This window comes from Pantherophis guttatus, chromosome 9, assembly GCF_059756535.1.
Source record: "Pantherophis guttatus breed Tessera chromosome 9, ASM5975653v1, whole genome shotgun sequence".
NCBI lineage: Eukaryota > Metazoa > Chordata > Lepidosauria > Squamata > Colubridae > Pantherophis > Pantherophis guttatus.
The window spans coordinates 18,918,354-18,932,549 of record NC_142071.1 but is presented as its reverse complement, the minus strand read 5'-3'; the positions used below and the strand labels follow the sequence as shown (position 1 = coordinate 18,932,549).

Sequence of the window (14,196 nt, the reverse complement as noted above, 5' to 3'; positions counted from 1 at the left end):
AAATATCATGGGAGATATACAATGCAAGAAAAGTAAGAGTTTCATTGTTGTCTGCATAACGAAAGCCGGGGGATTCATAGTTTATTGTTGGTGTGGGTGCCTTTAAATAAACAAGATAATCTCATTACTAGAGTCACATTTCCACAAGGACATACAGGATATATATGGAAAGGATAGGGAATTTGTCTTAGTGTGTTGGGGTGCTGTGATGTTTGAACTGAGCCCAAAATGACACTTGACATGCTGGATGGGACAGCTATTCTTTTTCTTTCTGACACCACCTCTTCCTTTTCTGATAACCTCCTTTCTCTGTTTATATCTCCTGCTGGCGTGAAGCAGGATGTATGCTGTTTACATCTGAAGAGCAGCTGAGATCTTCCTTCCACGGCATAGCATATGCAGGACACTTTTCTTTTATAATACTGTGGGCCCTATTAGCCTGATGATGGGATGGACCCTAGCTTAGGCATAGAGCATCTATTTCACAGGGACAAGGTGTCAGGGTTCCAAGTAACACCCCCAATAAAATCAAACTCCGAGGCTTGAAGATCCTCAAAGCTAATCTTTATTAGAGATGTCATATTGGCACATCTGGGAAAACCCAAATCTGAAAGCTTCCAGGTTTTCCTTACCCACAAGAGAGTTGAAGACCTTGCCCACATCTCCCACATGTCCACACAGTCCAATCAGTTCTTTCCCGAACAGAAGACATCCTCCAATTTCTCCTTTGCACAGCTGCTGGACACCATGGCCTTGAATTTCTCTTAGAGAAGTTTGTTATGGCTATCTCATGCAATCTCCGCTCCCAACGTCCCACGGTATGATTGTGGTAGGTCTGGATCCTCAAGACCCACAGGTAATATGGCTTCCAGGCATGACAGGCAGCACCCACTCAGAAGAGACACGTGTCCTGTAAAGACAATAACCTTCGGGGAAGTTATCCACATTTAACCCCCACCCCCACCCCAGGAGGACCCTTTGGCTTGTCTGGGTATTTATTATGGAATTGTTTAATCAGTCTATCTGCTTTGACATTCCAGCTATTTACCCAGGTGGCATCAGATAAAGGGTACCCTTTCCATTGTATTAGGTATTGCAACTGACCTCTATACATTCTGGAGTCTAATATCCTCTTTATCTCATAATGGGACTCTCCTTCCACCACAATGTGGGGGACGAGCGGTTGGGTCTGAGGTCTTATGTTAGATCCAATGGATCATTTCAGCAAACTAAAATGAAATACAGGGTGTATTTTCCCCAATATGCGAGGCAGGCTTAATTGCACTGTCACAGGGTTAATTATTTTTACTATAGGAAAAGGGCCTAAGAACTTTGGTCCCAATTTCCTGCTAAGCAGTCTCAATTTTATGTATTTAGTGGCGAGAAAAACTCCACCCCCCCACACAAAAAGGGGGTTGAAGCGAGCGGTGTTTATCTGCTTGTTTTTTATATTCAGCCGCTGCTTCAGAGAGCATCTTTTTTGTATTTTCCCACCCCTTTCTCAATGAATCCATCCATTCTGTCAACAACGTGGAGGAGGGGGGATTTTCTTGGCAGTTCTGGAATGGGGACAAATTCCATGCCGCTGGTAACTTCGAAAGGAGTTAGTCCAGTGCTAGAATGGACAGTATTGTTGTACACCACTTTTGCGAATGGCAACAAATCTGCCCAATTTTCTTGTTGGTAATCCACATAGCATCTGATATATTGTTCCACCATGGCATTCGTACGTTCAATGGCCCCATTCGTGCTCGGATGAAAAGCTGAATTGAGGCCCTGTGTGGACCCGATGGACCTCAGGAACTCCAGGCATGACACAAGGGTTGAGAGTCAGTCAATCTGATGGTAGAGAAAGAGTAGGCGTGCATGATTTTAGAACCAATTACAATCATTTTTGGAAAATATCAGAGTATTATTGTGTGAGATAACAGAGGATTAGACAAGAACTAATATAGTTATGATCTCAGAGTCAGGGCTCCAAGACGTGAGCTGATTAGATCTGGCCAGATGATGTCACCACAGCTGCTGAATCAAACACTGACACCCTCTTGGGTCCCTCCTCAGCCAGCACTGATCCTGATTTAGCCATCTTGGGTGTCAAGAAGCAGGGAGAACCTCCTCCCCACCCTGAGAATCTCACGTCCTATTAAGTAAGGACCTCACAAGCAAGATGGTGACTCTGCAAACAAGCCTGGAGCCTCATTATTGGCAACTATTGAGCAAGGAAAGGTTCAACTGTACATGCTGGCAGGGAGAAGATTTAAACCATGCCAGGACTACCTTCTGTTGCTTGAAACTAACTTTGACATCTAGCTTTGCACTTTGTTTATTCTTGCTCTTGACTCCTGCTATGTTTTCAACCTCAAAGTGTTCCTGACTAAGTCTTTGACTCTTCCCTTGGTAATTTTGAAGACATTGTGTGTTTTCTGATTATGGACTATCTAGCTTGGATTATGTCTACTCATCCTACAATAAGCTGTAATGAACATATGTGATCTTTCTCTTGCTTCCCATTTCTTCTGCTGTCACCTCTCCTGTCCATCAGCTGCCATTTCTCCAGGAAAGCTTCCTGATGCCTTCACAAATCTTGCTGCAAATACTCCACTCCAACTGCTCCTTCCACAGTGCATGTTCTCCTGCCCAGCATCTCTGCAAGCCTTGTCCCCAAATATCTGCATCACACTGCATTTTATCCTGACATTGTAAGCTGCTCAGAGAGTGCTGTAAAGCACTATGGAGCAGTATATAAGTCTAAGTGCTAATGCTACTTTATTCCTTTCACTGAAACTAGGACAGAAAAAAATGTAGTCTCACAATTCAGAAAAGGAAAGAGGGAGTAAGCTAGAAATCCATCGATTCAGTATCTATACTGAGCAAGGAACTAGAAAAGTTTGACAAACATGTATTTCAATAATTAGTAAATGTACTATAACTAAAAGTCAGCATGGGTCTGTCAAGAGCATATTACATCACAGGGCTGTTAAAATTCCTGGCTCACAGGCCGCATGTGTCATGTGCTGGCCTCGGCCAGTTTAGCTAAGGGAAAAAGAGTCCTGATACATCACATGACACCACCATGATGACGTGAGTTTGACACCCCTGTTATATCAGATTAACCTTTTATTTTGGAGGGACCGCCACAGATTATTTGTGCCATAATCTTTCAGTTTTGAAATTTTTCAGATCTTGATACTTTGTGATTTCTGTAATTCGTCTTCTATTCTACTATCTCCTGGTACACAACAGTTATCCAGTTTTCTTCTTTTCAACCACAATTATCTCTTGTGTGTTATGAGCCAAGACGTTATCCATTTGCATTTGGAAATATCACAGTATTTTAAACTACTTATTTTTAGCTATTTTTTCAACTATATATTACTGGCATGTGATAATTTTCTCATATGTTCCAGGGAATCATTCTGGCAACTGTGTTATGTTGTTGTTTATACTAATTTTGTGTGATCTTCTTGCAGGAGGGTATGATCTATGGTTTCTTCTGTTTCTCTGCACAATCTGCACTTTGAATCATTTGATAATTTTTCAGTTTGGCCCTGATTGCGTTGCTTTGAAAAGCTCACTCTTGTGCAGCCAAAATCAAGTCTTCAGTTTTGTTGAATATTTCTGTTTCCAAGTTGTATCTTTATCCACTTTTCCCCTTGATCTTTTGTACAAATTGATCTTGCTATATGCTTTTCCTTGCCAGCTTTTCCTTGCCATTGTTATTTTTTAAATTACATTATTTGTATATTCATGTTTTGTTTCCTGTACATCTGCTAAGTTTCTATTTTTAACTTGCATCAATGCTTTTCTTGGCTGTCCTTTGCATAAATTCAATATATATGTCAGGTATGCTTCCTTCAAAATCCCAGGAAAGAATAAGCCAAACTCCATTGTTATAGAGAAATGTACTTTTACTAGAGTATGAAGTGAACGCAACCCAGGTAAAGCTGAAACTAAGCAAGAAGCGCAAAAATTGCATCTAGAAAGCATCCCCCTCCCCTGTCCATCGTCCATCATCCAATCCAAAGGTCTCTCAGAGGTCAGGTGGAATCACGTCTGGCATCGTCATCCATCAGGAACGCAATGACCGTTGGTCTGATAGCCCCTTCAGAGATTTGGTTTCGTTTCTTTGAAAACTCCTCCTGCACAATTCCCACCCCTGCCCCCTAACTGTCCCCCTCCCGTTTCTTATGGCAGCCAAAGCAGTAAAGGCAGAGGCTGACAATATATGGAATTTTAAAAAATGAAAAGTAAACAGGCAAAGACAGTTTGTTTTACTTGAAGTAAATCTCTACCTCCATTTCTGCAGGACAAATATAACCTTTAAGTATCATTCTAGTAGGAAGGAATGTACTGTATAGTGAACTGTCCTCCTTATTTCTTCTCCTCCTCCTCCTCCTCCTGCTGCTGCTGCTGTTATGGCACTTTATCAACCTGTCAAGTCCTTCTCAAGGAGCTGGGCTAGGCAGATATCGTTGCTTGATATTGTTATTTCTGCATTTCAAAAAAGAGATGTAACAGAACTTTAGTTTCCAACACCCATGTTTTCCTTTTAGAAATACCTTGTAAATGCAAATTAAGTGCCCGAAAAGGACCTTGCAAGGATAAAATTCCTCGCTATTATTATAGTACCTACAACAAGAGATGCCAATTGTTTACTTATGGTGGTTGTGGAGGAAATGCAAACAATTTTATGACCTTCCACGAATGCAACAGGGCCTGTAACGCATTTGGTAAGTTGAAACAATTTTATATCCCCCACCCAGAATTAATTAATTAATTGGTTGTCACAATATAAAAAAGATGTTGAGAATCTAGAAAGAGTGCAGAGAAGGGCAACTAAGATAATTAGGAGACTGGAGACTAAAACGTATGAAGAACGGTTGCAGGAATTGGGTGTGTCTAGTCTAGTGAAAAGAAGGACTAGGGGTGACACAATCGCAGTGTTCCAATATTTGAGGGGCTGCCACAAAGAAGAGGTGGTCAATCTATTCTCCAGAGCACCTGAAGGCAGGACAAAAACAAAGGATGGAAACTAATCAAGGAGAGAAGCAACCTAGAATTATGGAGAAATATCTTGACAGTGAGAATAATTAATCAGTGGAACGACTTGCCTTCAGAAGTTGTGGGTGCTCCAACACTGGAGGTTTTAAAGAAGAGATTGGACAACCATTTGTCTGAAATGGTATAGGGTTTCCTGCCTGAGCAGGGGGTTGGACTAAAAGACCTCCAAGGTCCCTTTCAGCCGTATTATTCTGTTCTTCTGTGAAGCCTTCAGAGGAGAGCCCACAAACACACCCAACTTCCAGGTGTCCCTCCTCCCAATGTTGATTGAGTTTCTTCTTCAATCTGCTGGAATACAATCCCTAGCCTTCAAACAAATGGAAGGACAGCTCTTCCTGACCATTCTATCAGTCCATCCCATAAGTCTGGGATCTCACCAATGGAGGTCTGGAAGCCCTGTGCCTCTTCTTAGGATGGAGGAGCTTGCATTGTCCAGATGGTACTTCAGTTCCTCAGTGGGCTTCAAATGGAAATGACTCAAAATGGGGTGCTCTCATCGTGGGAGGGCAGGCAAATTGTTTCACTTTCTCTGAGGTTTAGGGAGGTTTTCTCAGGATCTAGTTTTCCAATAAATGCTCCAATGTTCATTTTCCCCTGCACTCTAGAGTCAGAATGCAGTATTTTTTCATGTGATGATCTTCTGGGTTTCCTTAAGAGGGACTGTCTGTTTTATTTTCTTCTTTTTACTTTCACGTGTATCTCCAGATATATGTCAACTTCCCAAAGATGTAGGACGGTGCAAAGCTTCGCATCATAATTTTTATTTCAACACAGCAACAGGGAACTGTGAGCCATTCATTTATGGTGGATGTGAAGGAAATAAAAACAACTTCAAAACTCTGCATAAATGCAGAGCTGCATGTCAACGTTCTGGTAAGGAAGAAATGTTATTCTTTGCCTCGGTTCATCATTAAAACAAATGGCATTTTAGTCTTTTCTGCCAATCAATGATCTGAAAACTCTTTAGTCCTAAAATTAATTCAGTGCTCAAATCTGCAATTCAGGCCCTGGTCCAGTGAGGAGTTTATCAATGGGTGCAATCTGTTAAATCAGGAAACCTTTTAAAATGGTAAAAATGCAAAAAGAAATTTTCTAAAGAAATGCCATAAAGCAAGCTTTCCTGTTTTTACTGTTTTTCTTGCAAAGAATTATGTGAGGACTTCTACACTCAATTGTTAAAAGGGATCACTTTGGGATTAAGCAAAATGCTGTAAAATCAAAGAAAATTATATATTCCTCACAAGAAAACTTACTTCTAACACATGTATTGCCTGGAGATGCTTTTGTTTGTCCAGACTGTCTTGCAATAAAGCTCCATGAAGGAAATTGTAACATATACCATTAAAATGTATATGTTTTAATGTTTTCTGGGGAAATGCTGCTACTTTGCACCTAAGCGCCAATGAATTTTCTTGCAGTGTTTGGAGTGAGACTTCCCCCTCTGTGCACCTGGCTGTAGACTGGGACTTCTTTTTCTTCTAGTTATTCAATTTTGAGAGTTTGTCTGGCTCACTCATAGACCTGGCATCTCTTGGCTATCCTGGCATCTATCCTAGCTCATCCTTTTTCCTCCACCTCCACTGTCCCCCTTTGTTTGTGAGGGGTCCATAATTCTTTCTATTTAGCTAAATTATAGGAACTTCCTTGGTTCCAGCCTTTCTAAAAAGACAATAAAAATTCATTTTTGGCACCCCTCTTTTCCTGCTGTGAATCATGGCATCATATACTAAATCAGGACATCACATTGTGAATAAGATAAGAAAATAAATAAACAATGGAGGTACCTTTAATTAGAGAGAAAACACAATAAGGTCCATATCTCATTCTGCCTATTTTCAATTTTCCTGCTGAGGAGGTGGCTGCAGGGGTGGGTTCTACTTACCTTTACTATCAGTTTGCATTGTGCCTGCGCGCACATGCGCAGATCACTTCTGATGACGTCCGGGTCAGTGGGCGGAGCTCCTGCCGGTTTTACTACCGGTTCTTGCAACCCAGTCCGAACTGGGGGCAACTCATCACTGGGTGGCTGCCCTACAAGCTAGAGCAGGCTAAGGAACCAATGAGATACTTGCCTCTTCTACTGCTGACAACTTGATTTTGATTCTGTCTTTTTTCCAGCGTAACATTGACTCCAATTCCTGATCTCACTGATGGGATCCTCTGAGAGATGGAGTGGATTCAGCATCTGAGAAAGGAATCCAAATTCCCATGGAGTCTCCCACTGAAACACCTTGCATGTATCTGATTCTAAGCATACTCTTAAATAAACATATTAATGCTTTGACATGCTAATATCCAGTTTCCGAAGTAGAATTTATACTACTCCTTTTATTCTGTCACACCATCAACCACATTACAAATAAGACACCCCAATTCAGAGTATTTAGTGAATATATCAGCTTCAGGGAATATTCAAAGGTGTTTTATTGTAGTAGAGAATACGAAGCATCTGATCTGGCAGGAATATTTCCTTGGCCTTCCTCCCCCACAGACAATCATTTTGAGAAAGATAAGTCACAAACTCCACTCTATGGTGTAAGGATAATGAGAATTATAGGTGTAGGCATAAGATTGTAAAGGTTGTAAAATAGGTTCTTTTCCAACTCTCTTCACATGCCTTCAATATATCAAGCACACTATTTCTTAGTCTTTGCTATGTTCTATGTAGCAGTATTTAACCAGTGTGAACAGTTTGTAGTTGTAGCACAACTGTGCTCAAGGACCCTATTTATGACCTCATGCTTCCAAGTACATGAATGTCAAGATATGTTTTCAGCTATATTTCCCTAGAGTGCAATATAAAAGTGCCTTGACTGAGCACTAGGATATATTTTGCTACATGCTCATTCAGACTTCTTCACTTTCTGGTTTCAGGATGCTTCTTGCCCAAATTTAGGGACCTTTCCCCAATCAACCCCCAACTGTGTCTATCCACATCAGGGGTAGGTTCTACTTACCTTTACTACCAGTTCGCAATGGGAGCGCACTACAGAAGCATCTGCGCATGCGCTGATCGGCCATGATGATGTTCGGGTGGGCGGGCGGAGCCTCCCACTGCTTTTATTACCGGTTCGCAAGAACCGGACCAAACCGGGAGCAAGCCACCACTGATCCACATACAACCTTGTCTCTCTCTCTCTCCACACTCAAGTATTATGACATAGAAGAACATCGACACTGACATCCCCTAAATTCCGTTGAAGATGTTCCCTAGCCCAGTAAAGAAACATCCGGAAACCAACCCACAAACTTGGAGGACGAACCTTCATCCTCATGCTACACCCGAGCTACAGATATTCACCACTATTGCATGGGAAAGAAATGCATAAACTATTTGTGTGGTAGAGCAAGAAGCAACAGGGTCAAGAGTTTGTGAAGTGTAATAAATAAATAAATAAATAATTTTATTTCTATACTGCTCTTCTCCTGAAGGACTCAGGGTGGTGTACAGCCTATTAAAAGCACAAAGACAGACATCAGTTAAAAATAATTAAAATTATTAAATAATTTCGGCTCAGATTTAAAACCCCAAAATTTAAAACACCCAATTTAAAAATCATTACATTGATAGCCCGGCCTGACGGAACAGCAGGGTCTTGAGGGCACAGCGAAATACACAGAGGTCAGAGATCTTACGTATTTCCGGGGGCAGTTCATTCCACAGGGCTGGGGCTCCCACAGAGAAGGCCCTCGCCCTGGGTGTCGCCAGTCGACATAACTTGGCTGATGGCACCCTGAGGAGACCCTCTCTGTGGGAGCGAACTGGCCGGTGGGAGGCTGTTGGTGGCAGAAGTCGGTCTTGAAGGTACAATACAATACAATATTGTATTGTATACAATACAATAGTGAAGGAAACTGATTCAGTCAAGTAAATTAATGGGAGTAGAATTGCAAAACAAGTAAAGAAAGAAAAAGTGAATGGTTCATGAGGAAGGCAAAGATTTAGAGTACCATGGTTGGATTTGATGCAAGCCTGGAAAGAAAGATGAGAACTTTCGTTGTGGAAATAAACAGCAAAATATAGAGGTGGTAAAAACGAAAAGTGGTTTACAAGGATAGAAAGATAGAGAGAGTGAGGTGGTGCAAAGTCATTCTAGCTCTTTCCTTTTTTTATCACATTCCTCATTCTTTCAGTTTAATTCGGGCACAATTCCTTACTCAAACTGCTACACTCTATATAGCACTGTTTATGGATGATTGGTGGAACTGTACTCGGGGTCCCTAGGCAGGACCTCTTTGTTCCAACTTCATGAGTGCCCAAGTTTACTTCCCTATTGAGCAATCTATAAAATGGCTCAACTCAGCAAGGGATATTTTCACCACCATGATGCATTCAAGCTACATGCTCCTCACTTTTGTACTGCTCATTTTCTGCTTTCCAGATGCAGGTAGATAAGACCTTTCTTTCCCCTCCACCCCTACCTGCAGTCCGCTTACAAATGCTCCCTCCCATTCCAAGATATGATCACATTAACAACAGACTTGATGGTGGAAGAGCCCCCAGAATATAATATTGATTTTAGGAAGTCCTTTCTGGAATGGATCATCCAAGAACAATACCCCCCCCCAGTATTCCCAGCTAGTATCCTTCCCCAAGGAATGGGGAGGGAATGGGGATTTTGCAATATCCTTTCCCAGGAGTGGGGAGGGAATGGGGATTTTGCAGTATCCTTCCCCCAGGAGTGTGGAAGGAATGGGGATTTTGCAGCATCCTTGCCCCAGGAGTGAGGAGGGAATGGAGATTTTGCAATATCCTTCCCCTGCCACGCCCACCAAGCCACACCCACAGAACTGGTAGTAAAAAAAATTGGACTCTACCACTGAGCACAACCTACTCTTCTTGCAGCAGCTCATGGAGCAGTTTATCCAGCTACTCTGGAACTGGGCACATTGTTAGTTCTCCTCATCAGAGGCTGGGCTGGCTATGAGACTTGGTAAAACATGTATTAAATACGGGATGATGCATGTTGAAAAATTAACATATTGAAATGCTGGTAGAAAGATGGATGGTAGTTAATCCTTGACTGTATCACGAAGTAAGAAAAAATGGTTGTATAAGAGCGGCAGGTGGTGCAAAATCAGTCTAGCTCTCATGTTTTCCTCATGCCTTCAATTTAATTCAAGTACAATTCATTACTCATTTGCTACACTCTATAGCATTGTTTATGGATGATTGGCGGAACTATACTCAGGGTCCCTAGGCATGACCTCCTTGTTCTAACTACATGAATGCCGAGGTCTACTTCCCTATTGAACACTCTATAAAATGGCTCAACTCAAAATCGGATTCTTGCTTTGAGCACAATGAAGAATTCGAACTGCATGCTCCTCACTTTCGGACTGCTCATTTTCTGCTTTCTGGATGTCTCTTCTGGAGGTAGATAAGACCTGTCTTTTCTCTCCAAATCTGGCAGGAATATTTGCTTGACCTTTCTCCCTCACACTCAACCCTTTTGGAGACAGATATGGTTGAAGATTGGTGTGTGTTTTAAGTTGTAAAGGATGTAAGGCATTTCCTTTTCTAGCTCTTTCTACATGCTTGTAATTTACTAAATACAACATTGTTACACGTTGCTGTTTTATTTATCACTGCTTAATCACTTTGAAGATATGTAGTTATAGCAGATCATAGTGAGTAGATTATACATAGTATTGTCCAGTAGTGGGTTGCAAAGCTTGTTGCTACTGGTTCGGTCACACGCACGCTCGCATGCACAGAAGCATCTGGTGCAGGTGGCCGGAGCCCCCCACCATCGCTGCTACTGTTTCGCTGATCCGGGTAGAACCACTAGCAACCCACCGCTGGTATTGTCCCTATATATCAACTCATTGTTCAAACTATATGAATGTCTAGCTGGATTTCCTATAGTGCAGTGTCCCCCAATCTTTCTGGCTCTGTGGATCGGTAGGGTTAGCAGTAGCAGCAGTTGTGGGGGTGGGACAGGGAAGGGATGGTTTCACACAACAGTGACCAGAGGGAGTGTTAGGCACACCAGGACAATGGGGAGGCGAGTTGAGCTGGGTAAATAGAGGTGACTGAGCAAACAATTGGAATGAGAGCTCCAGAGACTTTTGGCTGTGAGCCAAAAGACCGTAAACTATCAGGGAGAAAGGGCCAGGGGAAGCTAGACTCTTGCAGCCCTTCTGGGGGTAGCGCTACAAGTGGGGGCTCATCCGGGATAGACGTGACTCTCTCTGGGGAGGTCTTTTGTTCTGCAGTTCTGGCTGTTGCATGGAATGCTTACTGGTCTACCTCACTGGTTCCCTGAGGATGTTCTCTGCAGAAGTGGAGTTTCAACTGCTTGGCCATTGCTTGAGCAGCCCGGTTCTCAACGGTTGGGGACTCCTGCTATAGTGCGTATAAAAAGTGGCTTGACTGAGCACCAGACTCTTGTTTTCAACACCAGGATGTATTTTATTGCATGCTCATTTGAAGTTGTTCACTTTGTGGTTTTAGGTTGCCTCCAAACAAAATTTAGGTACATTTTCCAACCAGTTGTATACAGGTACTCCTCTACTTACAACAGTTCGCTGAGTGACCATTCAACATTACAATGGCACTAAAAAAAGTGATTTATGACCACCTTTCAGATGTATGACCTTATGGCCACATGACTTACATTCAGATGCTTGACCACTGACTCACATTTATGACCATTGCTGTGCCCCAGGGTCCTGTGATCACCTTTTGCAATCTTCTGACAAGCAAAGTCATGCTCTCTACATGTGGTTCCCCTTGAGGAGCACCCGGAAGCTCCAACTGGTCCAGAATGCAGCCGCGTGGGTGATTATGGGGGCGACATGGCGCTCCCATGTAACACCTCTCCTGCGTGAGCTGCACTGGCTTCCGGTGGTCTTCCGGGTGCACTTCAAGGTTTTGGTTCTCACCTTTAAAGTGCTCCATGGCTTAGGGCTCCATGGCTTAGGGCCTGGATATCTACGAGACCACCTTCTGCCACCGATAACCTCCCACTGGCCAATACGCTCCCACAGAGAGGGTCTCCTCAGGGTGCCTGTTCTGTCCTAGAACAAAAGCATGGACTCATGGCTAGGCTAATCAATTCTTTATTAAGCCAACAGATAACTTGAGTACAACGAATACCTCAGTAACGAACGAACGCAAAACTGCCTGACAGCTGCTTAAATAGCGAGCTGAAAGACTAGAACGTCCAATCATAAGGGTGTATTTCTCCCGCTTGGCAGTCCAGCACGACTTAGCCAATCGCGGGAGGGCAGCAACAACGGAGTCCGCAGGCGTCGGTACTGCGAGGACTCAACAGTGCCGTCGGTCAAGCAATGTCGACTGGTGACCCCCAGGGGAAGAGCCTTCTCTGTGGGGGCACCTGCCCTCTGGAATGAGCTACCCCCAGGGATACGAATGATACCGGACCTCCGTATTTTCCGCCGGGCTCTGAAGACTTTCTTGTTTCAGTGAGCCGGGCTGGCTTAAAATTTTAATTGATTAATTTTATGGGTAAGGGGTTTTAAAATTGGAAAGCCAAATTGGATTTAATTAATTTTAGATTATTTTAATTTTCATGCTGCATGTATTTTAACCCTGGCTGTTCACCGCCCTGAGTCCTTCGGGAGAAGGGCGGTATAAAAATTTAATAAATAAATAAATAAATAAATAAATAAATAAATAAATAAATAAATAAATGTCAATGGGGAAACCAGATTCATTAAGAACTTTGTAATTAATTTAACTGCAGGGATTCACTTAACAAACATGACAAGAAAAGTCATAAAAGGGGGCAACCTGACTTAACAAATTTCTCACTTAGCAACATAAATTTTGGGCTCAATTGTGGTTGTAAGTTGAGGACTACCTGTGTATCCACAATCTGGCCTCCCTCCAGACCAATGAATGATGACATTAAACAGAATAGATGGTGGAAAGTCCTCTTTCCGTATCTTAGATTAACTTTAGAAAACTATTCACTAGAATGGATGACCAGGGATGCATTATTCTCAGTGATCTCTTACTTTTGGGATAAGCATAAAGGATAGTATGAACAATGCTTGGAGGACTGTTCTATTTTCAAAGAAGGCATTTAGTTAGATGAGGAGGGACACGTTGGGGATGAGGGCATAACTCAGACCAACTCTATGGACAAACCCTTCCTTCCTTCCTTCTTTCCTTCCTTCCTTCCTTCCTTCCTTCCTTCCTTCCTTCCTTCCTTCCTTCCTTCCCACCTGACATTATTATAATGGGAGGGACAGCTAATGTTCAACCTGCAGATCCACTGCACTCCTACTTTCTTATTTCTCACTGAAATAAAGATATTTCTTAAATTAATTTAAAAAAGAAACTTTTAAGAACAACTTAAACACTGAAATTTTCAAAGGAATAAAATTACATGCAGAAATGGTAGAAGGTGGGATAAGTACAGAAAAGACAGAAAAACAAAGGGAATACATCCTTGGGAAGGTCCTTGCAGATCTTTTCAACAAATTTAGGACATATGATGCTCTGGGAAGCAGGAATAGATGTGAACACTCCATAATTGGTATAATGTTTCCATGACCAATATACAGTATATGAACACATCTGTCCTTGGCAACTGCTGGCCTTGCAGGAGTTAAATGACAATCAAGATGAGCAGGAAGAGTTCATCCATGGGATGGAGGGAGCCTTGTGAAGAGGAAGAGCCCGAGTAAGGGGAAGCGCATCTGCTCCTTCCACACCAGGCATAGAAGAAGTCACGGTGAACCAGATTCCCGAGGGAGGGGTAGCTGTCATGTAAATGGGAGGAGATAATAGAAGGATGCTACTAGTTATCTTGAGAATTAGGGAGGGGGAGGGCAATAACACACATGCATTTTAGAAGAGTTCAAAGCACTACTTCCTCATCCTTCAGCAACTCAGGAAGCAATCCATCCAGTTTTTCTGAAATGTTGATTGTTAGTCTTCTTATCAGAGGCCGAGCTGGCCATGGCACATGGTAAAATGTGTATAAATGATGGGATAACAAATTTTAACATATTCAAATGCTGGTAGAAAGTTGGACAGAAGGTTGTGCTTGCCGATCTGTCACGAAATAAGAGAAAATGACTGTAATAAGAGTTTGCCATATCCTATATAGACCTGCTTATGGATGACAGGTGGAACTGTACTCAGGATCTCTATGT

General features: G+C 42.4%; 1 long non-coding RNA gene across 1 annotated transcript; it reads right to left on the bottom strand.

The window, feature by feature from the left end:
• Positions 1-547: 547 nt before the first annotated feature.
• LOC117668247 (uncharacterized) lies at positions 548-8,202 on the bottom strand. Its single transcript, XR_015729392.1, has 5 exons — positions 8,022-8,202; positions 7,137-7,249; positions 4,296-4,494; positions 1,731-1,839; positions 548-910 (listed from the first exon to the last, which is right to left on the bottom strand). It is a non-coding gene; the product is annotated as an uncharacterized LOC117668247 (long non-coding RNA).
• Between the last annotated feature and the right edge of the window lie 5,994 nt (positions 8,203-14,196).